Source organism: Lissotriton vulgaris, chromosome 2_1, assembly GCF_964263255.1.
Source record: "Lissotriton vulgaris chromosome 2_1, aLisVul1.2, whole genome shotgun sequence".
Taxonomy (NCBI): Eukaryota; Metazoa; Chordata; class Amphibia; order Caudata; family Salamandridae; genus Lissotriton; species Lissotriton vulgaris.
In genome coordinates this window covers 1,975,057,222-1,975,082,251 of record NC_141687.1, presented here as the reverse complement: position 1 = coordinate 1,975,082,251, position 25,030 = coordinate 1,975,057,222, and the positions used below count along the sequence as shown (strand labels likewise).

General features: G+C 48.5%; 1 protein-coding gene across 2 annotated transcripts in view; it reads left to right on the top strand.

Moving 5' to 3' along the window:
• The first annotated feature begins 247 nt into the window (after positions 1-247).
• The window catches only part of MAN2A2 (mannosidase alpha class 2A member 2), a 668,437-nt gene continuing 643,654 nt past the window's right edge, over positions 248-25,030 (top strand). Inside the window, exons 1-2 of one of the 2 annotated variants that reach the window (XM_086958182.1) lie at positions 290-454; positions 18,719-18,878. The gene's annotated coding sequence lies outside the window, so the exon portion shown is untranslated. Of the gene's footprint in view, positions 455-18,718; positions 18,879-25,030 lie in introns of both variants that reach the window. The other variant, XM_086958183.1, reaches the window with a different exon arrangement.

Below are 25,030 nucleotides of genomic sequence, written 5' to 3'. Positions count from 1 at the left end.
TACGCCACCGTACTCTGTCACTCGTAAATCTAACCCGCCGGTGTCGTCAACAAGCAGATGACAGCTGGTACAGTGTTTGTACACGCCAGAGACATGTGCAGATTCCACGACCAATGAGCACTTCGTATTTCTTAGCAGCGAAGTGGGATTGGCTAGGGACCGCTAATGCTCCAATCTTAGGTCACCTTACACTGTACGAGACCCTAATACTTCCAGACCATTCCAGATTATGTTTAGCCCTGCTATTGGCTGTCATGTGACCCGGAAGTACTAACATTGTTCAGTGTCTGATTTTATAAGATCAGTAGCCGGCAACGGACTTAGGTTTATTTTGCGGATGGGCGTTGTAAGTAGCTGAGAGATGGTCACCTTGTGCACACATGCATATTCTATACGGACGTGTCTTCGAGCCAGGCATAGAGCGACAGGGCTCGATCTGCCAGCACCCCAGGAGGTAGGTGATCGTGAAACAGCTGGACGTCCCTTCCCAGTATCACCCTCTGTTTCCAGCTCGCAAACACACCCTTTAGTGAGACAAAGTACGTCCAGGATCAGGAGAACCCCGTAAAATGTTAATCGCTCTTTACATCTCCTTCAGCATCCCTGCCTCAGTTACAGAGAGAGGCGTTACAACGGGTTTTGCCGTCTTAGCTGCCAAAATAGTAGCCCTTCTTACATGTGACACCGTCAGCTAGCAGGACCCAGCTTTTTACACAACAGCACATTCATACGGAGATGTTTAGTGCATTCCTACGGTGTTAAAGGAGAAGGAACGAGTCTCGGAGAGTATCAGGACTGCTGAAGGTGTCACATATGAAAAGGGACCGCTTATCAGCTATACCTAGATTGTGTTCATGCCCGGGAGTAGCACAATGACCTACGAGCCCTATAGAACCCAATCTCCAGATAGACGCGTTTACAAAACGTGTCTACCTCACAGGCACACCGTACATTATCCGTAATACGTGTTCACCTAACCAACACACTGTACAGTGTCTGCAGCATTTGTCCAGACAGAACACTACGGTATCGGGAGGAAACAGAGTGAGCTGCCAGCCGATGCTGGGCCTTGCCAAGGGTAGCTTTCGTTTTCAGTAACACGAATCTAGTGTTCAGCTACTTAAATATCGAGAGTTAAATAAAGGTACAGGGCTGCCTCATTGCGTCTTTAGTGACACGAGCATTCTATTCAATTCATTTGCAGGATTCAACACTTTCCATCATGAACCAGTGGGCACGTAGTGATTTGGTTGTACCTAGGTTACATACCGCTTTAGCAAGCATCTGTAGCCTACCATCTGTTATTTGAAGCTCTAAAATGAATCATTGGAGGATGGGCTCTACTCAGTGTAAAAGAGCTGTATGAATTGCTAACTTTAGCTTTGGGATAGCTGACATCCAGATATATTGTAAGATTACCATTTGCCATTATTTCACAACCCTTATTTAATGATCTATTTAAGAGATATACAGCCTGATTCATCACGCTGATTTGCGCTCGATAAGGGCCAGATTCTGAGAATCTGGCCCTTTGCGAGTGTGATTTTTGCATTTGGGATTCATCATCCCAAATGCAAAAATCGGTAATAGCGATTTCGCTATTTTGCGTGGAATTACATTTAAGGAATCTCTATTTGAGATTCCTTAAATGCTATTCATCATCCAATTTTAAATAGCGAATTCGCAATTGCAGCCCGCTATTTACCGCAAGGTCAAACCTCGTGGTAAATAGCGAAAACTTAGAAAAATGCTTTTAAAAGCATTTTTCTAAGTTGCATGTTGCGCACACACACATGTCCTTTGGACATGTGTGTGCGCAACACCTGTTTCAATTTGCATTTAAGGGGTGCTACAGGGTGACCTTTGGACACCCCTGGCACCATTTAAATCGCTATCTTATTTGCGATTAGCAAATTGCTAATCGCAAATAAGGAATACTCCCCATTCATTCCTATGGGCCTTTTGGCCCATAGGAATGAATGGGGAGTTATTCCTTATTTGTGATTAGCAATTTGCTAATCGCAAATAAGGAATATGTAGGAATCGCATATTTTTTTGCGATTCCTACATGAATCCCGTTTTGCGAGCCTGTAATAGCGATTCCTTATGAATCGCTATTATAGACTCGCAAAACGGGTTGTTGATGAATCAGGCTGATAGGGCCATTGTAGGTAATCTCTATTTACCGATTCTTAAATAGCGAATTTTACCGATTCGGTATTGAAGAAATGGCAAATAGTATGTAGGTAAAAATTCGGTACATTTTACCGACTCAGTAATATTCGGTATTTACCGATTCGGTAATTCCCATTCATTCCTATGGGCCTGAAGACCCATAGGAATGAATGGGAAGCCATTCACTATTACCGATTCGGTAAATACCGAATCGGTAATAGGGGGAACATATTCAAGGGTGGCAGGGTGTCACAGTGACACCCTGTTGCACCCCTGAAACATGCTTGTGTGCACATGTGGCACACATACATGCCCTAAGAGCATGTATGTCTGCCACATGGCACTTTAAAAAAATCACAAAACTGCTTTTTTAAAGGTTTTCGATATTTACCACCAACTTGTAGTTGGTGGTAAATAACGAATCCTTAAATCAAAAATGCACTCACTTGAGTGCTCCCTACATAGGATTTAAGGATTCGGTAATTTACCGATTCCTTAAATTACCGAATCCTTAAATACAGCTACCTACGTTAGAAAAAGCTAAATACCGGTCGGTAATGGCAAATTTACCGATTTTCGGCTGTTACCGACCGGTATTAAGCTACTTACATATGGCCCATAATGCGAGCCCGGCAGCACCGCAAAATCCTCTTCTTCAAAGAGCCCAATGTAATTTGCCTTTTTTCAGCATAGATACATTCTGGATCAAACAAACAGTCATAATCTACAACCAGGGGGTAATGTCCCAGGCCGCCCCTGACAACCGTCACCACCAAACAAGTTTACTAGCTGTCTCCAAGCCAGAAACACTTGTTGAAGAGGCACGTCTTTGCTCTGTATTCTCCCCAGGAAATGTACCATGAGACTCCACTCCCCGAGGTACTCTACAACCAGGCATACACAGCATTGCCCGTTTCATACGGGTTTCCAAAACCATGCTCCCCTGAGAGCTCCATGCACCTTAATACTGCAATATCGCCCTTTGCCTTCAGTTCAGAATCTTGCTTTACAGTGGACTATCACTACTGTGGGCGTCTGCACACAACATGTGAGCTACCATCTCCTATGTTACGTGATTACCAAATAACTCCAGCAGCGCACTTTACTTTAAGCCCTTGAGCACACCTAACAGGAGTTTGTGTCCATGTCAACATACATGCATCAACCTTCCAATTTTAAAGATATCTGATCGGACATTCACAGTAACACTACCTGTCTCCAGCCAATGCACACCAATAAATCGGCCTGCACTTGATGTAACCAACTACTATACATCCTATTCAGCACCATCTTCCTTCATCTCACGCACATAATTCACATGAGTTATGTTATGCAGATTGGTAGAGCGCACTATCACCCGGGAGGGTATCCTGTGCTGAACACGCTGGTGCACACTTTGGTCCAATTTTTTAAAAGTGGCATTATAACATGAGTACGTCATTACAAGGCATACTCGGTGGCACTATTTTCTCTGCGGCAAACATACTCTGTAACCTTCCTGACTTACAGGTACCTACCTACCTGATCAGTGTGCGTCTCCAGCAGCACAATGTGCCTCCAGTTCAGGTTTGCACCCCAAAATGTGCAATCTCTACACATATTTGTTATACTACTCAACTCATGAACGAACAAACCAGGACTTGAGGGCATCGGAGCGCTGTGCACTGGTTGAGAATTACAGATACTGTTTCACAAATAACAATCACGAATCTGCGGCGGTGTTGGGTAGTCCTGCTGTGGCTGTTTCCATGTCGGGCTGCCGTGGCTGCCTCTTCCCATGTTGCAATCTTCCCTAGTAGGACGGGTTTGTACCTATTTTTTGTTGGTTTTCCCTTTCCTACGGTTCTCTTACCCTGCGTGGTTTTCTGCCACTAGGTCGCATGAGGTTGGGGACATTCTGGTGTCCTCCTCCTCTGCTGCTCGGTCTCCGGTCCCCTTGGGGTGCCCTGGTCGCATGGGCTCCGTGGGGTGGGGGATGGGGCGGGGGGGGGGGGGGGTGGGAGGGGGGGGGGAGTTGACTGCCACTCCTGCCTGCAGATGTTGCTGGCCCCGGCTTGATTGAGGCTTCTCTGTCTGGTGCTCGGGGATCAGGCCAGTGCCTTCTGGGATGTCCCTTCCTCGTCCAGCGGCTCCTGTGGGCGGCTGGTTCCTGTTTGGGTCCTGCGATATTGAGGGTCCTTTGCCTTCCTCTGGCGATGCATATGGCTCCGAGTTGGCGAAGTGGGTCGCTTGAGCTTCTGTGCTGGTTGGCATGGTTTTCCTCTTCCCTGCTGGGCAGGGACAGTGGGATTTTTTCCTTGATGTTCCCGGCCCTCCCAGTTGAGGAGGCTGGGACTTCTTTGGAATCATGTTTGTCAGTAATTTCAATTTCAGGCCACTTCGAGTAGTTATCGATGATGACAAGGATATGCTTCATATTACCTATATCGCCCTCATTAGGACCTAGCCAATCTATACTTAGGTCTTCCCAGGGATGGTCCGGGATATGTCTAGTGTCAAGAGAAGGTCTAAATGTGTTGGACTTTGTCAGAGTTTTTGCAAATGGAACACTGCCTGATATAACTTTCAATGTCCCTATCAATCCCTGGCCAATAGTAGAAAATCTTTATTTTGTTTTTAAGTTTTACAATCCCTAGATGGCCTTCATAGTTGATTGCTAAGATCCTGGAGAGTAATTTCAATGGCACAATGACTCTTTCGCCCCTGCATAAGTAGTTACCATTGTCAATGGATAATTCCTCTTTGATTTTGCACATTGCTCCAATGCCACTCTGTAAATCACGTTTGTTAGGCCAACCATTTACAACGTATTTAGCAGCATCACTCAAGGTTTTATCCTGCGCATATTCAGTATCCCATTCTTTTTTGGAAATGGCATTTGTAAAATCATCAACAAAGTCATGAACAATGCCTACATTAAAATCATCCCAGTGAGCACATACATTATCTTGTAGCGGTAATGGGGATCTGCTCAGATAATGAGCTACTGGGTTCATTTTTCCAGGTAAGTATTCAACATCGTAAGTGAACTCTAATAGCTTGAAACTCATCCTAGCCAGTCTGGGTGTAGCCTTCAGTATGCCTTCTAGTGTCAATATTTTGAGTAAGGGCTTGTGATCAGTTTGTAGAGTAAATCTTGTACCCCAAATAAACTTTCAGAATTTCTCCATGGCTCAAACAGTAGCCAGCATCTCCTTCTCTATTACAAAGAATTTCTCCTCAGCAGGAGATAAAGAACGAGATACAAAGGCAATTGTTACTTCTACATCACCTTCATTAACTTGAGACAGGACTGCGCCAAGTCCCTTGTCACTAGCATCAGTAGTGATGCTGCTGTGGGAAAGGTTGTTGAAAGCTTGTAATTGGAAAGCTGAGACTAAATCATGTCTTATTTGATCAAAGTCTTTTTGAAGTTCTGTGTCCCAGTGCAATTCTTGTCTAATTTTAAGAAGTTGTCTAAGGTTGTAAGTTTTGATGGCAACATTTTGTACATACTTTGAATAAAATTCAGCTAAGCCAAGAAAGGATCTTACATCACCCTTTGTTTTGGGTATAGGTGCATTGCTGATAGCTGCAATTAGTTTTGTTTTTTGGAGAAATGCCATCACCACCCACTTCATGTCCTAGGTAGGAAACACATTTCATCCCAAATTTACACTTCTTTTTAAATTCTTTTGGTATCAAAGAGGAGGAGTATTGGGCTATTACTACTTTAAGAGAGTAGAAGGTCCAGTCACGACGTGCCCAAAGGATACGTCTTCACAAAGATTGCCGTGCTGTTCCTAGAGAAGGAGGAGGGAATGGTACAGTCTGTGATGCGGATGATTAAGGCAGGGTGACGGAAAGGTAACCCTGGGAATCCATTTTGTTGGATTTAATGCGCTCGCACACCCTTTCAGGTGTCATGCTTCATCATTTGGGCCTGCTCCTCGTTGGGTCGGCGGTGCAATACCCAACGGGCAACACCTCATAGAGGGGCTCTTTGGCGGAGATCTTTTTCCAACAGCCGTATGGATGAAGTGCGGGTATGGGGCCAGAACTAAAGGGTAGACGTGGGGTAGTGAGTTAAAATAAAGCTAGTGGTACCGGGAATTGTTTATTCAGAAGGGCCACTGCTTTAGTTAAAAGCGATTTTCTAGAGGAGAGTGATGGAAAGTAATGTTTCCAGCTATCATCTAGAATTTATTATAGTCTGGTCAACATGTTTCTCGCTACTGTAAGGTTAACTAGCGATTCTTCAGGACCCAGGTGACTATTTAGCAAGTAAAATTAACACTTAATACAGCATGAAACCAAAGTAAATATTTGGTATAGTTAAAAGTTAAAGTAAATATGCACTAGGTGTGCACATCACCGTGCGCAACAATATTTATAATGGAAGTGGAGAGTAGTAAATAAGATATGTGGTGTGCATATCACCGCGGAAATCTGTAAAAATAATCAAATATCGTGTTGTATGGAGATATCGGAAGCTTTCTCAAAATTTCTGCTGAAGTCCTTAAAATAACTTTAGTTTGTAGAAAACTCAACTTCTTGGATGTCCGCGATGAAAATCCGACAATCGGTGGGTTGCTAGGAGACAAATAACCCAAAGAAAAAATCAAAGATGGCTGCTAAGCAAGATCACGCTACATGATGACGTGATGAAGTCTCCAGTGGAAGAGAGGGATCGGGAAGAAAATACTGTAGCCTTTCCTTCCTGATCCCTCTCTTCGACCGAGAGAAAGTATTCTGTAATTGAGTGGGAAGTGTTGGCGGCATTTTGGGCCACTTCCCACTTTCGCTCTTTCATTTGAGGATCCAGGGTCATTTTGAGGACCGATCATAAACCTCTTTTAAAAGTGTTTGCACCTTGTGTTTATGACAATTGCTCTGCCCGCCTTGCCAGGTTGGCTGTTAAGTTACACAAGTGTGATTTTTCGACTGAGTATGTATCTGGTTGGAAAAACAAGGTTGCAGATTGTCTATCGAGACTGCCAGATAAAATGTGTCATGATGGTGAGGTTACTACAGAGAAGGTAGTTGCAAGCATTTAAGAAATTCAGTCTGCGGCACATAGTGCCATTTCTAAATGGGAGTGGCTGGATGCTTCTGCCAAGGACGTAGAACTCCTTACTCTTCACAAAATGATTAACCAAGTGTATTGAGGGAAAATGTTTATCCTTACAATGTCAGACCTTATTGTAAAATTCTGATGGCATCATTCTTAGAGGTAAGCAATTCATTCCCCCTGTCACGTTGAGGCCCGACTCATTACCTTGGCACATGAGGGTCATATGGGCCTAACATTTACTTCAAAGAGGGTAAAATAACCTTTTTGGTTGCCCAAAATGGACTCTGATGTCAAAGACTGGGTTGAGAAATGCCTTCCTTGCAAAAACACTGAGAAAAGGTTGACATTGGGGGGAGGAGTTGCCAAGGATTTCCCTTTTCACATGGTTGAAGCCGATTCTGTTTGGGAAAAGCTCAGCCTGGATTTCATTGGTCCATTCTCATTTCTTTCTGAAAATCAACGCTTTGCAGCGGTCTTGGTTGATGCCAAGTCACGTTGGTTTGAGGTAATTTGTATGAGCAACATTAGCTTCAGATCCCCCATTGCCATGTTGGAAGACATTTTTAGAAGGGAGGGTGTCCCTCTTAAACTTGTTACCGACCATGGCAAGCAATTCACTTCTTCTGACATACAGTCCTTTTTAAGTCACGTTGGTGTTAAACACATTCACACTTCCTTGTACAACCCACAAAGTAACATCCAGGTTGAGAGGATAAACAGGTTAGTTAAGGAAACCATGGAGTTATCCTTCAGACCTGGGCAGAATGTGCAGAGTGCAGTTAAAGACATGCTCTGGCGAGTATCACACCACACCCAATGCATCCACCGGTAAGACTCCTTTTGAGATGATGAGGGGTAGGGTGCCCTCCTCGAAACTGTGACCTTTTGGAGAATTTTGGTAATCCCAAAGATACTGTAGTACCTTCCAGCTCAGTTTTCTTCAAGGTTGGTGACCTAGTGAAAGTAGAACCAGGTGGTTTTAAAGCTGGCCTTTCTAAATTTTGTAGTACCTTTATGGTCATTCAGGTTGGCCACAACTGGTTGAAGGTAGACAATATGCAAATTTGGAACGTGAGATGAGTTGCTTTGTTTCAAAGGGCTGGCACTGAGCGTTCTGATAACGTCTCCACCTTACCCAAAACCTCTGGTATTTCAACCTTTCGCACTATTGCAAATGACAAATCTGGTGATAAATGCACTGTATTGCCTTTTGACAGACCCAAGATAAGCATGAGATCAGTTGGGTCTCCCAAATTGCTCAAGGATTTTGTAACTCTTGAAAGCTTTACTCTGCTCGCTCCATATTCTCACTATCAATCGTCACCAATTGTAATGAAGGTAGATAACACCATAAAGTTGTGTTGTAAAGCCTTTATTCGGGAGAAAGCTGGTACATCTCTTCGCAACAGTAGATCCACTCCAACTGCCTGCCACTACTATTCTAGAATCCCTCTATGTAGTAAGCTTCCAGTTACTATGTCACACTGCAGATCCTGCAGTGTGTGGTCTCTTTCCCTCAGCCCTACGCATTTCTTCTGCGATGTGTTGGTCCTGAATAGTTTCAGGTGTATCTGCGCCCTCTTTTGCATCAGTGGGATTTCACTACAGTGCTGCGGGTCCTTCGCTACCTCCAGCAGCTTTGCTTATTGTAGGGGTCGCCCCTTTCCTCCTGTTGTCTTGTTGGACTCTGTCCTGGCCATGCTGCTTGGTGGATCTGCTGTCCTGCTTGGCTGCTGCCGAGGCGCTGGGGACTGGCCTGTTCTCTGCTTCTTCTTTGCGCCCTCCTTGGTGCAGTGTTTCATGGATTTGGCGGCGGCTGTTCGGGGTGGCTGGGTGTCCTCTTTCTTTCTGGCTGCCTTGGTGCCTCTGCATGCCTTTTCTTGTGTGGGGTGCCCTGCCTTTCTGGGGTGCCCTGCCTTTCTGGGGTGCCCTGCCTTTCTAGGGTCCTTGCACTGGGGCCTCTCAGTCTTCCCCGATGTGAGTGTCCCCTGCGTCTTTCCGGTGGGAGCGGTTTTGGCCAGTTTTTCACCCTGGCTCACTGCCTCCATGCCTGGGGGCCCTGCCCAGCTGGGTCCCTTTCACTTCGGTCTGGATAGTTCCCTGACGATGGGTGATCATCTTCGGCATTTTCTTCCTCGGTGGCGGCGGGACGTTTCTGATGGCTGGGTACTGTAAGTTATGGATACGGGGTTGTCTTTGTGCAGGTTCCTCCGGAATCGGGGTTCTGCTGACTCCGGTTCCTGTCTCCTGTCCCCGGAGATGGCTCTGCTGGAGAGGGTGTCCTGTTTGCTTGCCATGTAATTCTTCTGCTGAGTTCCTGTCGGGGTGCTCTGGTCTGGGGCCCACTCCATTCTGTTCTGGAGCTGGGGTGTCTGGCGGCTTCAGCCCGTCCTAGCTCTCCTCTGGGTCTGCTCCTGGGTTCGGCCCGTTCCCTTCCGAGTTTTGGCCCTTTAAGCCGTCCTTCGCTGGTTCTGCCTGGCGTCTTTTGATGAGCCGTGGGTCACGGGGAGGTCTATCTCCGCTTCCCAGTTGCTGCTTTTTTAGGTTTTGCCTCGCGAAAAGATGCGCTCTGCGCATCTTTTTGCGGAGGCAAAAACCTAATGAGAACTGTAGTGTGGGTTTGGGTCGGCCCTCGTCATTCATTGGCTGGCTCCATAAATGGAGCCTAGCCATTGGACGAGGGGCCTGTCCGTCAATGCCGGAGGAGACACGGGGGCGTTCCCGAGATTCTTTGGCTTTTGGCCACGTCAGCCGAAAGCCTCTTCTCGGGAACGCCCCCGAATCTGGTCCAGGATTGAGGGCAACCGCCGGGAAAGGGCATGAAGGTCAAACCAAGCTGCAGGGAGGTATCGCCGGCAGCCCGTCATCCGAGGAGATGGTTGGCTGCAGGGAAAGTAGGAGGCATGAAGATTATACCGTGCTTACTTTGAGCAGCTGAGCTGGTTGCAGGGGTCCACCAGCGCTCGTATTTGAAAACCCGCACTTATTATTGTTTTAACACCAGCCTCCATCCAAAATAAGAGAGAGAAACGGGGTGAAGACTGATAAAGAAAATGACGGTAAAACGCTGACAAAGGGAGAAAGCAGGGATTAAAAAAACCCATGCATGAGTGAAATAAATGGGCAGGACATGTATGGTGGTTCATGAAAGAGATATGAGGTGGAATCAAGGTTAGACAGCCTTGGTGTTTTACCTGTCGCCCACCCAAAATTGCGTGTGCAGAGTGCAGAGTGGAGATTCAGAGTGCAGAAAGGAGATTCAGATTCCAGATTCCAGAGTGCAGAGTGGAGCTTCAGAGTGGAGCTTCAGAGTGGAGCTTCAGAGTGGAGCTTCAGAGTGGAGCTTCAGAGTGGAGCTTCAGAGTGGAGCTTCAGAGTGGAGCTTCAGAGTGGAGCTTCAGAGTGGAGCTTCAGAGTGGAGCTTCAGAGTGCAGAGTGGAGCTTCAGAGTGGAGCTTCAGAGTGCAGAGTAGAGCTTCAGAGTGGAGCTTCAGAGTGGAGCTTCAGAGTGGAGAGTGGAGCTTCAGAGTTGAGATTCAGAGTGGAGAGTGGAGCTTCAGAGTGGAGAGTGGAGCTTCAGAGTGGAGCTTCAGAGTGCAGAGTGGAGCTTCAGAGTGCAGAGTGGAGCTTCAGAGTGCAGAGTGGAGCTTCAGAGTGGAGCTTCAGAGTGCAGAGTGGAGCTTCAGAGTGGAGCTTCAGAGTGCAGAGTGGAGCTTCAGAGTGGAGCTTCAGAGTGCAGAGTGGAGCTTCAGAGTGGAGCTTCAGAGTGCAGAGTGGAGCTTCAGAGTGGAGCTTCAGAGTGGAGCTTCAGAGTGCAGAGCGGAGCTTCAGAGCGGAGCTTCAGAGTGGAGCTTCAGAGTGCAGAGCGGAGCTTCAGAGCGGAGCTTCAGAGCGGAGCTTCAGAGTAGAGCTTCAGAGTAGAGCTTCAGAGTGGAGCTTCAGAGTGGAGCTTCAGAGTGGAGCTTCAGAGTGGAGCTTCAGAGTGGAGCTTCAGAGTGGAGCTTCAGAGTGGAGCTTCAGAGTGGAGCTTCAGAGTGGAGCTTCAGAGTGGAGCTTCAGAGTGGAGAGTGGAGCTTCAGAGTGGAGATTCAGAGTGGAGAGTGGAGCTTCAGAGTTGAGATTCAGAGTGCAGAGTGGAGCTTCAGAGTGCAGAGTGGAGCTTCAGAGTGCAGAGTGGAGCTTCAGAGTGGAGCTTCAGAGTGCAGAGTGGAGCTTCAGAGTGGAGCTTCAGAGTGGAGCTTCAGAGTGGAGCTTCAGAGTGGAGCTTCAGAGTGGAGCTTCAGAGTGGAGCTTCAGAGTGCAGAGTGGAGCTTCAGAGTGGAGCTTCAGAGTGGAGCTTCAGAGTGGAGCTTCAGAGTGGAGCTTCAGAGTGGAGCTTCAGAGTGGAGCTTCAGAGTTGAGATTCAGAGTGCAGAGTGGAGCTTCAGAGTGCAGAGTGGAGCTTCAGAGTGCAGAGTGGAGCTTCAGAGTGCAGAGTGGAGCTTCAGAGTGCAGAGTGGAGATTCAGAGTGCAGAGTGGAGATTCAGAGTGGAGCTTCAGAGTGCAGAGTGGAGCTTCAGAGTGCAGAGTGGAGCTTCAGAGTGCAGAGTGGAGCTTCAGAGTGCAGAGTGGAGATTCAGAGTGCAGAGTGGAGATTCAGAGTGGAGCTTCAGAGTGCAGAGTGGAGATTCAGAGTGCAGAGTGGAGATTCAGAGTGGAGCTTCAGAGTGCAGAGTGGAGATTCAGAGTGGAGCTTCAGAGTGCAGAGTGGAGATTCAGAGTGCAGAGTGGAGATTCAGAGTGGAGCTTCAGAGTGCAGAGTGGAGCTTCAGAGTGCAGAGTGGAGATTCAGAGTGCAGAGTGGAGATTCAGAGTGGAGCTTCAGAGTGCAGAGTGGAGCTTCAGAGTGCAGAGTGGAGCTTCAGAGTGCAGAGTGGAGCTTCAGAGTGCAGAGTGGAGATTCAGAGTGCAGAGTGGAGATTCAGAGTGGAGCTTCAGAGTGCAGAGTGGAGATTCAGAGTGCAGAGTGGAGATTCAGAGTGGAGCTTCAGAGTGCAGAGTGGAGATTCAGAGTGGAGCTTCAGAGTGCAGAGTGGAGATTCAGAGTGGAGCTTCAGAGTTCAGAGTGGAGCTTCAGAGTGCAGAGTGGAGCTTCAGAGTGCAGAGTGGAGCTTCAGAGTGCAGAGTGGAGCTTCAGAGTGCAGAGTGGAGCTTCAGAGTGCAGAGTGGAGCTTCAGAGTGCAGAGTGGAGATTCAGAGTGCAGAGTGGAGATTCAGAGTGGAGCTTCAGAGTTCAGATTCAGAGTGCAGCTTCAGAGTGCAGAGTGGAGCTTCAGAGTGCAGATTCAGAGTGCAGCTTCAGAGTGCAGAGTGGAGCTTCAGAGTGCAGATTCAGAGTGGAGCTTCAGAGTTCAGATTCAGAGTGGAGCTTCAGAGTGCAGAGTGGAGCTTCAAAGTGGAGCTTCAAAGTGGAGCTTCAGAGTAGAGCTTCAGAGTGGAGCTTCAGAGTGGAGCTTCAGAGTGGAGCTTCAGAGTGGAGCTTCAGAGTGGAGCTTCAGAGTGGAGCTTCAGAGTGGAGCTTCAGAGTGGAGCTTCAGAGTGGAGCTTCAGAGTGGAGCTTCAGAGTGGAGCTTCAGAGTGGAGCTTCAGAGTGGAGCTTCAGAGTGGAGCTTCAGAGTGGAGCTTCAGAGTGGAGCTTCAGAGTGGAGCTTCAGAGTGGAGCTTCAGAGTGGAGCTTCAGAGTGGAGCTTCAGAGTGGAGCTTCAGAGTGGAGCTTCAGAGTGGAGCTTCAGAGTGCAGAGTGGAGCTTTAGAGTGCAGAGTGGAGCTTTAGAGTGGAGCTTTAGAGTGCAGAGTGGAGCTTTAGAGTGGAGCTTTAGAGTGGAGCTTTAGAGTGGAGCTTTAGAGTGGAGCTTTAGAGTGGAGCTTTAGAGTGGAGCTTTAGAGTGGAGCTTCAGAGCGGAGCTTCAGAGTGCAGAGCGGAGCTTCAGAGCGGAGCTTCAGAGTGCAGAGCGGAGCTTCAGAGCGGAGCTTCAGAGCGGAGCTTCAGAGCGGAGCTTCAGAGCGGAGCTTCAGAGCGGAGCTTCAGAGCGGAGCTTCAGAGTGGAGCTTCAGAGTGCAGAGTAGAGCTTCAGAGTGGAGCTTCAGAGTGGAGCTTCAGAGTGGAGCTTCAGAGTGGAGAGTGGAGCTTCAGAGTTGAGATTCAGAGTGGAGCTTCAGAGTGGAGAGTGGAGCTTCAGAGTTGAGATTCAGAGTGCAGAGTGGAGCTTCAGAGTGGAGAGTGGAGCTTCAGAGTTGAGATTCAGAGTGCAGAGTGGAGCTTCAGAGTGCAGAGTGGAGCTTCAGAGTGCAGAGTGGAGCTTCAGAGTGCAGAGTGGAGCTTCAGAGTGGAGCTTCAGAGTGCAGAGTGGAGCTTCAGAGTGGAGCTTCAGAGTGCAGAGTGGAGCTTCAGAGTGCAGAGCGGAGCTTCAGAGTGGAGCTTCAGAGTGCAGAGTGGAGCTTCAGAGTGCAGAGTGGAGCTTCAGAGTGGAGCTTCAGAGTGGAGCTTCAGAGTGGAGCTTCAGAGTGGAGCTTCAGAGTGGAGCTTCAGAGTGGAGAGTGGAGCTTCAGAGTTGAGCTTCAGAGTGGAGAGTGGAGCTTCAGAGTGGAGAGTGGAGCTTCAGAGTGGAGAGTGGAGCTTCAGAGTTGAGATTCAGAGTGCAGAGTGGAGCTTCAGAGTGGAGAGTGGAGCTTCAGAGTTGAGATTCAGAGTGCAGAGTGGAGCTTCAGAGTGCAGAGTGGAGCTTCAGAGTGCAGAGTGGAGCTTCAGAGTGCAGAGTGGAGCTTCAGAGTGCAGAGTGGAGCTTCAGAGTGCAGAGTGGAGCTTCAGAGTGGAGCTTCAGAGTGCAGAGTGGAGCTTCAGAGTGCAGAGTGGAGCTTCAGAGTGCAGAGTGGAGCTTCAGAGTGCAGAGTGGAGATTCAGAGTGCAGAGTGGAGATTCAGAGTGCAGAGTGGAGATTCAGAGTGCAGAGTGGAGATTCAGAGTGCAGAGTGGAGATTCAGAGTGCAGAGTGCAGATTCAGAGTGCAGAGTGCAGATTCAGAGTGGAGCTTCAGAGTTCAGATTCAGAGTGCAGCTTCAGAGTGCAGAGTGGAGCTTCAGAGTGCAGATTCAGAGTGGAGCTTCAAAGTGGAGCTTCAAAGTGGAGCTTCAGAGTGGAGCTTCAGAGTGGAGCTTCAGAGTGGAGCTTCAGAGTGGAGCTTCAGAGTGGAGCTTCAGAGTGGAGCTTCAGAGTGGAGCTTCAGAGTGGAGCTTCAGAGTGGAGCTTCAGAGTGGAGCTTCAGAGTGGAGCTTCAGAGTGGAGCTTCAGAGTGGAGCTTCAGAGTGCAGAGTGGAGCTTCAGAGTGGAGCTTCAGAGTGGAGAGTGGAGCTTCAGAGTTGAGATTCAGAGTGCAGAGTGGAGCTTCAGAGTGGAGCTTCAGAGTGGAGCTTCAGAGTGGAGAGTGGAGCTTCAGAGTGGAGAGTGGAGCTTCAGAGTTGAGATTCAGAGTGCAGAGTGGAGCTTCAGAGTGCAGAGTGGAGCTTCAGAGTGCAGAGTGGAGCTTCAGAGTGCAGAGTGGAGCTTCAGAGTGCAGAGTGGAGCTTCAGAGTGCAGAGTGGAGCTTCAGAGTGCAGAGTGGAGCTTCAGAGTGCAGAGTGGAGCTTCAGAGTGCAGAGTGGAGATTCAGAGTGCAGAGTGGAGATTCAGAGTGCAGAGTGGAGATTCAGAGTGGAGCTTCAGAGTGCAGAGTGGAGATTCAGAGTGCAGAGTGGAGATTCAGAGTGCAGAGTGGAGATTCAGAGTGCAGAGTGGAGATTCAGAGTGCAGAGTGGAGATTCAGAGTGCAGAGTGGAGATTCAGAGTGCAGAGTGGAGCTTCAGAGTGCAGAGTGGAGCTTCAGAGTGCAGAGTGGAGATTCAGAGTGGAGCTTCAGAGTGCAGAGTGGAGATTCAGAGTGGAGCTTTAGAGTGCAGAGTGGAGATTCAGAGTGGAGCTTTAGAGTGCAGAGTGGAGATTCAGAGTGGAGCTTTAGAGTGCAGAGTGGAGATTCAGAGTGGAGCTTTAGAGTGCAGAGTGGAGATTCAGAGTGCAGAGTGGAGATTCAGAGTGCAGAGTGGAGATTCAGAGTGCAGCTTCAGAGTGCAGCTTCAGAGTGCAGCTTCAGAGTGCAGCTTCAGAGTGCAGCTTCAGAGTGCAGCTTCAGAGTGCAGCTTCAGAGTGCAGCTTCAGAGTGCAGCTTCAGAGTGGAGCTTCAGAGTGGAGCTTCAGAGTGGAGCTTCAGAGTGCAGAGTGGAGCTTCAGAGTGTCAAGAGCAATGCCAATAGCTCTAACTTTAACAAAGGCAAAACCATTGCATTGTAAATGCTTGTTCTGTGTTTCCTGTTTTGCATCCGTCCCTCCGGCCTCAGGCCCTCGCCCTGGGTCTTCCTGCAGATCCTGGCGCCTCTTGTGGCTCTTCTTCATGCGGCAGGGGTTTTCCTTCGTCCTTCTCTGCTTGACCTCGTGTTCCATGCGGCCGGAGTGTCTTTTATGCTCGGCCTGTTTTCTTGAGGACCTTGGTGGTTCTTCAGGGGATCGGGTTTGATGGTGACCTAGGATGTGTCTTCTCTGGTCGCCTCTCGGGACTTGGTGTTCGTCGGGGCTCGTTTTCAGCCTTTGCTCTGCCATGTTCCCTTGTCCTGCCAGTGCCTGTTCTCTCTTCCTTCACAGGCTCAGGCCTTGTTGTCCCGGGGGCTCCTCCAGTGGTCCTGTGGCTGCGGGTGCAGGGGCACCTGGCTTCTGTGGTGTTTCTGATTCCCGGAGCTCATTTTCTTCTTCTCCGCCTGACCATCTGTATCCTGTTGGGTTGGTCTCCGGGACCCTCCAGCTACAGCTTCACTAGCTCGTGCACAGCTGCCATCTGTGTTTTTTTATTGCTGTAATCGGGCTCCTTTGCTTGCACTACCCCCTCCCTTTTCTCCCTCCCTCCTGGTCAGCTTCATTTGTGTCTTCTTGCTGTGAATACTGCTCCTCTGCTATCACTCCCCCCCCCCTTCTCACCCTCCCTCTTCGTCAGTTTCATTTGTGTCTTCTATCACTGTGAATGCTCCTGCTTCCACCAGGCACACACACCACCAGCCGTCAGTGCACGCTTCCACCAGGTACACACACCACCAGCCGTCAGTGCAAGCTTCCACTAGGAACACACACTACCAGCCGTCAGTGCACGCTTCCACCAGGCACACGCACCACCAGCCGTCAGTGCACGCTTCCACCAGGTACACACACCACCAGCCGTCAGTGCACGCTTCCACCAGGCACACACACCACCAGCCGTCAGTGCAAGCTTCCACTAGGAACACACACTACCAGCAGTCAGTGCACGCTTCCACCAGGCACACACACCACCAGCCGTCAGTGCATGCTTCTACCAGGTACACACACCACCAGCCGTCAGTGCACGCTTCCACCAGGCACACACACCACCAGCCGTCAGTGCATGCTTCCACCAGGCACACACACCACCAGCCGTCAGTGCACGCTTCCACCAGGCACACACACCACCAGCCGTCAGTGCAAGCTTCCACCAGGTACACACACCACCAGCCGTCGGTGCACGCTTCCACCAGGCACACACACCACCAGCCATCAGTGCACGCTTCCATCAAGCACACACACACCACCAGCCGTCAGTGCACGCTTCCACCAGGCACACACACTACCAGCTGTCAGTGCACGCTTCCACCAGGCACACACACAAACAGCCGTCAGTGCACGCTTCCACCAGGCACACACACCACCAGCCGTCAGTTCACACTTTTACCAGGCACACACACTACCCGCCGTCAGACACTACCGGCCGTCGGTGCACGCTTCCACCTGGCACACACACCAGCAGCTGTCAGTGCATGCTTTTACCGGACACACACACCACCAGCCGTCAGTGCACGCTTTCACCGGGCACACACACCACCAGCCGTCAGTGCACTCTTCCACCTGGCACACACACTACCAGCCGTCAGACACTACCAGCCGTCGGTGAACGCTTCCACCAGGCACACACACCAGCAGCCATCAATGCACGCTTCCACCAGGCACACACACCACCAGACGTCAGTGCACGCTTCCACCGGGCACACACACCACCAGCCGTCACTGCACGCTTGCACCAGGCACTCACACCACCAGACGTCAGTGCACGCTTTTACCGGGCACACACCAGCAGCTGTCAGTGCATGCTTACACCGGACACACACACCACCAGCTGTCAGTGCACACTTTCACCGGGCACACACACCACCAGCCGTCAGTGCACGCTTCCACCAGGCACACACACCACCATCCGTCAGTGCACATTTTCACCAGGCACACACCCAACCAGCCGTTACACACTACCAGCCGTCGGTGCATGCTTCCACCAGGCACACACCACCAGCCGTCAGTGCACACTTTCACCAGGTACATACACACCACCAGCCGTCGGTGCACGCTTTCACCGGGCACACACCACAACAGCCGTCCGTGCACGCTTTCACCAGGCACACACACCACCAGCCTTAAGTGCATGCTTCCACCAGGCACACACACCACCAGCCGTCAGTGCACGCTTCCACCAGGTACACACATCACTAGCCGTCAATGCACGCTTCCACCAGGCACACACTCCACCAGCCGTCAGTGCACGCTTTCACCGGGCACACACACCACCAGCCGTCAGTGCACGCTTTTACCGGGCACACACACCACCAGCCGTCCGTGCACGCTTTCCCCGGGCACACACACCACCAGCCGTCCGTGCACGCTATCCCCGGCACACACACCACCAGCCGTCAGTGCACGCTTTCACCAGGCACACACGCCACCAGCCGTCAGTGCAGCAGGCAGGCTCTTCTCAGAGTTTCTTGGTAAATATGTGTTTGATGCCTGGGAGGGAGTCGGTCGAGTTTCCTTAAACCATGCTGAGTATGCAGGTGCAGTGCATGAATTCCTCTGTGAGTGAGTCAGGCTGCCTGGGGCTCACTCACTCCACACTTGTAAATTGCACTTGCACCAGGCTTTTTCATCATTTGCAAAGTTCGGCGCATGCGCACAGCTAGGCAGCCTCACACTGACAGGAATGACTGCTTCCTGCAACCAGAATGGAAACTACATTCAGAGCAATGAAAACAAGTTTGTTTGATGCAAAGAACTGTTAACAAAAACCATGTCCAGCTATTGTAGATCTTGCAACTTAAACAAAACAGCAACAAAAAACAAACAAGCATTGGCATAGCCAATAGGTCTCGCTTTTTGGACCCTATAAGTATTTAGTTATGCAGCAGAATATCCTTGGTGCAACAACACCAACTGTTGCAGGGCTACACACTTATAAGGTCCCAAATGCGAGACCTATTGGCTATGCCAATGATTGTTTATTTGTGTAATTTATGTGTTAACTCTGCATCTTAATAGAAAGACCTACTTTCAAATTTGAAACGTATTTTATACTTTTTAAAAAAATTTTTTTTTTTAAAGAAAAATCATTTGGACACCATTGGAATCTTTTCTGCCCTGTGAAGTGACAAGGGAGCAGCAGAACACTTCAGTCTTTGGGACGGCTTCATCTCTGTTAGCAAAGTGGAGAGATCCAGGAGGTCCGAGCACTTCAGGAACAGACGAGGGGACCCTTACTGGGGTAATTGCTGTAATATCCTGCTGTAACTGTGTGTACTGGTCACAGCTACCTTTCATGCATACCATAACCCTAACATTTTGACTGCCTTTTCAGAATTTCCTCGCCTTTATTTTAACTATCAGTTGTTCATTAATTTTCTGCTTCATTGGTAATGATCAATGTTAGGACCCACATTTCAGTAGGGAATTAATGCAGGCACTCCTTGTACTCGGTGCATTTCAATGGTGGAGTTAGGGTTGTCTCTCTATTGTACCCTATTTCATTTCAGTAGCCGCCCGCTTCTCCATACACCATAGTCACCAGTGCGGTTCACTAGTTTCAAGTTTTAAGTTTATTTTATTTGCATAGTTACTGAAAGCCATTACAATATAGTAAAACAGTCAATAAAACCATAAAGACATGCAATAAAATGTAATACTCACGTGCATAGATTAAAGTAGATCCTTAAGGGCAAGAACTGGCTAAAAAGAATTAATCGTCATACAGATTTGTAATTGCCTGGGTAAGGTTCAAACAGCAGCATTGACAATTAACAACCAAGCTCCTTTCTCTAGACCAAATGCAAGATCGAGTGCCACTTGGAAGTGCTTAGAATGTCTATTGTTTTTTTTTTAAAGTGCTAAGTCTCTGAACAACCAGACTTGACCAAATTCAGAAAGTGCCAACTGTAAAGTGCATGAGAACTAAAAGTGCCAAGTGCACAGCCGTTGTCTGTGATTCAACGGTAGGGAAGTGTCAGGATGGACAAGTCTGGTTCTCAGTGCAGGAGTGCTGCCATGCAGAAAGTGTCAGGTGTAAGGATGACGGGTTCAGACCTCAAGGCGTGGATTAGTCACATGCAGGGCTCTTGCCTGTGATCCTAGCGTGGAGAAAATGTCAGGGATGGCCAGACACTAGTTCCCAGTGAAGAAGCGCAGTATGCAGAGTACGGCAATGCTTAGAGTCAGGTGCATGGGTGGCAATTTCCGACCACAAGGCATGGTTTAGCCGTGATAAACAAGCCCGTAGCAGATGTAGTTTTTGCCAGCCATCTCTTGAGGTTCGGGAAGAATCGTAGAGTACCTTGATGTCGTCTTTTGGAATTTTCTTGCTCACCAGTGCAAGAAATGTTACTAATCGACAGTTCAGCTGTGGATCCTCAGGCGCGAAGCAGGCCAACACAGCCTGTCTCGTGCGGATCTCTTTGGTTGAAGTGAGCCATAATCAAGTGTCTCCTTTCCTCCAACAGCTCTTTACAGGTTCATAAGAAATGTGGCAGGTCTTCTGTGTCTGTGCCAGACAGGCTGCAGGCTGTTGTTGTGGCCTCCCTCTGCCAGTGGGGAAGGTGTGATGCACACGGCAATAGCCGCAAATGGTGTATCAAGAATTGCTCCCTGGTGGTTCTGGAGTATCCCAGGGTAAAGTATTTTTGGGGAGCACGTGCATTGTAACTATTCAATGACGGCCAATCATGGGCTCTGCTTGAGAACACAGCCTTATCTTCCACTAGCAAGAGGAGCTTTGTTGAATCCATACAGATTATTTTTTTAAAAGGTAGTGTGGCTGATAGAAGCTTCCCATAGCTCGGTCAGCCTGATCTTGATCAGGGATTCTTGATAGGTTCTGGCAGGCGAAGTGCCTGTTGTAGCTGTTCCCATAAACAGTGGTTCAGAGGGACGGGAGCAGCCTTTCAGATTTTGCCCCAGCAGATTATGACACTTCCTTGCCTGGCCAAGGACTGCTTTTGCAGTCCAAACTCTAGCCTGACCAGTTCTGGCGAGGTGTGCTTTGGCAGGCTGAAGATAATTCTGTACGCTTTGATTAGGGCGTAGTCCAGTATTTTAACACCCCTATGTCTCTGGAGCCAGCTGCCGTATGTTAATTTTGGCAGAAGTTTAGCTTGCCAGCTTACTCCAGGGCCTGCACCAATCCACATGGTTGAAAGTTGCCCTGAAATCAATTAAGCAGAAGTGAAGAGATTGTTTTGAGGCTTTTGCCATGTCAATGAGAAGTGACATGGCCAAGATGCTAGTTGTTGTGCGGAGATTTTTAGAAACCAGTTTGATTGAGTGGTATTATTGTATTCTCAGTTGCCCAGGACAAGAGTTCCTCTAGCGGTGTCCTTGCAAAGTATTTTGGCTCCATGTCAATAAGAACAACTAAACAATAGTTTTTTGCCAAGGTCTTATACCCGCTTTTATATATTGGAGAGAGTATCGAGCCTCTCCAAGAGGCTGGGATTGTGCCACAAAGTCTGATTTTAGAGAAGAATAGTTCTAATGCTTCTGCCTAGAATTCCTGGGGATGCCGTTTGGTCCCTCGGCCCCTTCTTTCCTGCCCTTTCTGATTTGCTATCTAATTGAGTTTGTTTGGGGTGACCTATAGGAGTGCTGTGGTGCAGTTGACGGTTTAGGGGAAGGGGCTGTAGGACTGCCTTTCTTTAAAGAGATGTTAGAAAGGGAGTCCATTGGTAGCTTACTGGTTTCCTTGCCTGTGGCGTGTGCAGCACGATGATGGTTAAAATGGTCCCCTAGATACACTGCCCAGGTGTCTTTTGATATGTGAGGCGTAACTCCCTCATGTGATGGACATGTTAACTTATTGATTGTCCCCCAGATTTGGGTACTATCATTGTGTTTAAAATCTGCTAACAACTTTACCCACATTTTGTGTCAAAGGAACCTTAGGGTGTTGTGTACGGTTCTTTTGACTTGCTTTAGTTTGATCCATTGGATTATGGGATGCTCCCCACCTCGTTGGGGTTTTTGCTTTGAGTGGCACAACAAATGTTTCCTCCAAAATGCTAGTGAATCACTCCCACCTTCCTATTGCATACTTTGTTGTACCTATTTGTGCTTGTAGAAGCATCGTTGTTGACTCTGACAGATACCCTATCGTTGATATTGCAAACTTAGGAGTCGATTAGGATAGCGGATGGATCGCCACCGCCATGCAGGCGTTGGCGATCCGTCCGCCATCTGTGCCCGTCCGCAACCAATTTCCCCCGCCATATTACAATGGCGGGGGGACCGCGGCGGACAGAAGCAGCCCCCGTCGCTTTTCCGCCCTGATCGGCTTGCGACCGTGGCGGAAAAGCTCTAATATGGTGGCGGTGTCTATCAGACACCGCCACCCATATTAGGATGGGCTATGGGGCATACAGTCTTTGCTTTGGGGGTCAGTTGCGGGCCCCCAGGGTGAACGGGGGGAGGGAGGTGCACATGGGGGGTACCTATGGTACCCCCTTGCGTTTCCAAGTACAACATGGAGGCACCGCGTGGTGCCTGTCATGTTGTGCTTGGAAACGAACAACATGCATTTTTAGCATTGCGGCGGGCGGTGCTTCAAGCACCGTCCGCCGCAATGTTAAAAATGCGGGATGCACCTGCCAGGATGTATGACATCACAACGCATGCTTTTACATCGCATGCTTTTACATCGCAACTTTTACAACGCATGCCTTTACAACGCATAGTGTTGAGGGGTGCTGGATAGTGAATAGTTTAATTTACTATTCCAACTCCAGTCCCCATGGATAGTAGGGAAGGTGCTGGATAATAAATTAAATCTATTCCCTATCCTAGAGCGCCCCCCAGCGCAATGCGTTGTAATGGTTTGCGTTGTAAAAGTTGCGATGTAAAAGAACTACGTGGTAAAAGTTACGTTGTAAAGGATGTTTCCCCACCCGCCACTGTGGCGGATGCATCCTAATTCGGGGCACGGAAGCTCCGCCCTTGTGGCGGACGGTCCTTGCCCCAGACAGGATGGCGGACGGACAGAGTCCGCCCGCCATCCTAATCGACCATTTAATCTTCTTATAATCAACTGTGAAGATGGAATCGGGTAGCTACGTTGAATGGCTAAATACAGGCGCAGTTGTTAGTGGAGATATTTCTTGAGGACCATGGGCCTTCCTTTCTTAGGCGTAATTAGACAACCTGTTGAAACATTGAAAGGGTGACAAAGGTATAGTCTGTGTTTGTGCTTATAAAAGAGGAATAAAAGGAGCCACCTATGGGTTATCTTCCTGGAACCTGCCATTGAGAGCCCTTAGATTGAGGTGCTCTAGATCGTCCAAGAGGCATAGGCCTAGTCTGGTCATACGGCCATGAGAGCTTCCGTCTTGCGCAGGTAAATCCCAGAGGGAAGATTGGGCTGTAACAGATTCGTCCCATGAGGAGCCCAGCAGATGCAGGTTCAGATCCCCTGTGAGGACAATGTTCGCAGTTTCTCCCTCGCTTATATATACCACGTGGTGTTCTACCAGCTGTCGCACAGCTTTAGCATAGCTTTTTTAGTTGGATGTAGGCATTGATGATTATTATATCAGTTGCCTGTTTTGGAGACAGGTGACGATTTTGACTTCGTTGATATCCGATGAGGCAGAGTGTAATGGGTATGCTGAGGCTGTGCAGGCTAACGATACGTAAGTTGTCATGTCGCCGTGTACTTGGCCATGTTTTGCCCCCTTAACTACCGGCGTAAAGAAACACTTGCATTCCTGCAGATGATGTGGTTCTGCCAGCCAGGTTTCCTGCATCAGAATGATATCGAAGGATTTAATGTAATGGGAAAAGTCCTGTTCTGGAATTTTGCTGCCGGAGCCGTTAAAGTTCCATGAACACAGTTCTTAGCAGCTGCAGCTTTTTCCATGTCCTGTTATTGGCTGCGAGGTTGACTATTTATTGTTCTGGAGAGCCACTTAAGATTATTTGTCCGAGTAATGTGAGTCGATATACCTTTGAAGACGCCTGTGTATATATGGTGGGACCCTCATCTTCCTTGGTGAGTGCCCCATGTCTTCTTTAAGAAATTAGCAGTTGGGGTTGTTCGATCCTGCTGATCTTTTGCTCTGGGCTGGCGAAAGCTCTAGTGCTCGATAGGGGATATTATTTATCCCACAGTTCTTAAAGACGAGGCTTTATTCGAGAACTTTCTGGGCGATTGTGGGTGACCTCCAGGATGTCTTGGTGCCTTCGCCCCAGAGGGGGTTTCAGAGCGGATGAACTCTATTGACTAGCGATCGATTGAGCTTAGACTGGCTAGGTTGGGAATGGATGATAACAGCAGTAAGATATTGCTTCTATTCAGGAGGTCACGATTTCCTCTGGATGTATATTCCGGTCTGAAGATTAAAATATTTGCATTTGTCTGCAAATCAGGTGGCAACTGAGTCTGATAACTCTTGACTCCAGAGTGCTGAGTGGCTAGTCTGTGACCTTCAGGCAGGGTTTAGTACAGTTCCCCTAGCTTCCAACACCTTGCTGTCATGGTGGTGGAATTGTTGTTTTCTGTGTGGTCCACTAGGTTACTTAGAAAAATCATTACATAGTATTCAGTGCTTCCTATTGAGAACTAACGGATGAGCCGCTCACCCAACTGCCGCAAATATGGGAGAAGGACTTCGAGCGTCCATGACATGACTCTCAAAAAAAGTGGTAAGAAAATAGGGAATTAACCTGTTTCCTTTTGAGAAAAGTCTCAGTGTACCTTGCGCGTATAGTTTATCTGTGTGTGTGCGCTGCTCACATCCATCCGGGTGGATGTGAGCAGCGCACACACACAGAAGACGCAAGGAGTGGACACAATAGTCTCCCTTGAGCCCACCACCCGACTGGAGCGCATAAACTATACGCGCAAGGTACACTGAGACCTTTATCAGATATTTCTTCAGTGAGTTGTAGTAGAACACTTTTGCTCAGTGTATCAAACAAGCTATAATTTAAAGACTCACTCATGATATAGAGTGCTGCAATATCTTTCAGTGGACACTTGAAACTGGTCATATGTCATTAGATGAGGTATTTTATACTGCCGTACAATCTTTATTCAAGGGTTACCTTGCAGTGCTTGGATTTAATCCGGACAGTCTCATCAGAAGACCAGTTTCACTCAATAGTCACCTGGTGGTGTGATTTGAAAAGATGGGTTTCCGAGTTTTCCTAGACTTAGGTTGCTAATTGAGATCTTCAACATTATATAGCACCACGTTTCTTAGTGTGGTCCCTCTTACACTGAATGAATGTCAACTTCCTCCCACCTTCTGCTTCTGCGGTTACAATGATATATAAGAAGCACTCTGATTCAAGAGTACTTCTGCTTTTACCCCACGGTAAGCAGTCTAATCAATATCTAGTCCCTTTTATGATGTACTACCATGTGAGCCAGGAGTT